The sequence below is a fragment of the Cryptotermes secundus genome, unplaced genomic scaffold, assembly GCF_002891405.2.
Source record: "Cryptotermes secundus unplaced genomic scaffold, Csec_1.0 scaffold2069, whole genome shotgun sequence".
NCBI lineage: Eukaryota > Metazoa > Arthropoda > Insecta > Blattodea > Kalotermitidae > Cryptotermes > Cryptotermes secundus.
Window position 1 is genome coordinate 403654 of NW_019734999.1, and position 1063 is coordinate 404716.

Genomic DNA, 1063 nt, shown 5'->3' on the forward strand with positions numbered 1-1063 from the left:
CGGACAGCCCCTCCAATGCGAATTATTCCTTGGTAGAAACTGCAAATTTCCTTTTCTCTCTCTCCCCCACTCGCATTGATATCATTGGTCGTGCCGACTGAACCTGTCAAGTTGTCACCCTGTGATATAAAAAACACACAGAAATACTTAAAACTAAACCCTCCTGAACGAAAGTCCATTCTGCCAGCTTATTTTGTGCGAACTGGACACAAAAGCTAATTTCACGCCGCCTATCAATAAATCCTATCTTGGGCACCTAACATGGAGGGCGGGAGGACAGCACCTTACAAACTAATAAGAACATATTGCATACACAGGGTTGCCAACTTGACCTTAACCTAAGCCCTGAGTCATGGCGGCTACCGCATCAAATACGGAGTTGCCTGGCACGGTGACCAGCCTGGGGCCGGACTGACATGGTAAGACCAAGCCGATGCTATGGCGTACCCCAGTGGTTCTCAAATTTTTTACCTCTGAGCCCCCCCTGAGAAGAGAAAATACTCTCAGGCCCCCAGCCTGTTTTTTTTGTCAAAATAGAAGTCATGGTATGTTTGACGTTTCCTTCAATTTATTTTGTGTTTTTCTACATACTATTTAGCAGTTTTCTTTCTCAAATATATCTGTGAGATAAGCCATTTTCAATAAAAAAACCCTTGTTGCTGAAACTGTCTTCCAGTGAGTGATTTTCCCCATTTAAAAAACAGAACACCTCATGCCTCAGCTTAAACATTCTCTTTAATACCTTGCCTCTTGAAAGTCATCGAGCATCACTAAAAAACAACAGAGCAGTCGGCACCCATTTCCTCACACAGCATTTTAAAAAGTCTAGACTTCAGAGGATTTCAGAGGATGCGGCTGCTGCCGAACTATCAACGCTGTCTCTGGCATACGCGTTTTATAATTGCCGGTAAAGAGAATAATTATTAGTTATTTTGAAATTCATGATAATTAAAGCCTGTACTCATCAAAAGTTTTTCTATATGTATTTTTATTTTTTGTTACTTTTCTAATTGATTTATGGCAGTTTTAATTTTTATCTGTAGGAAAGTATGCTGCGCCCCCC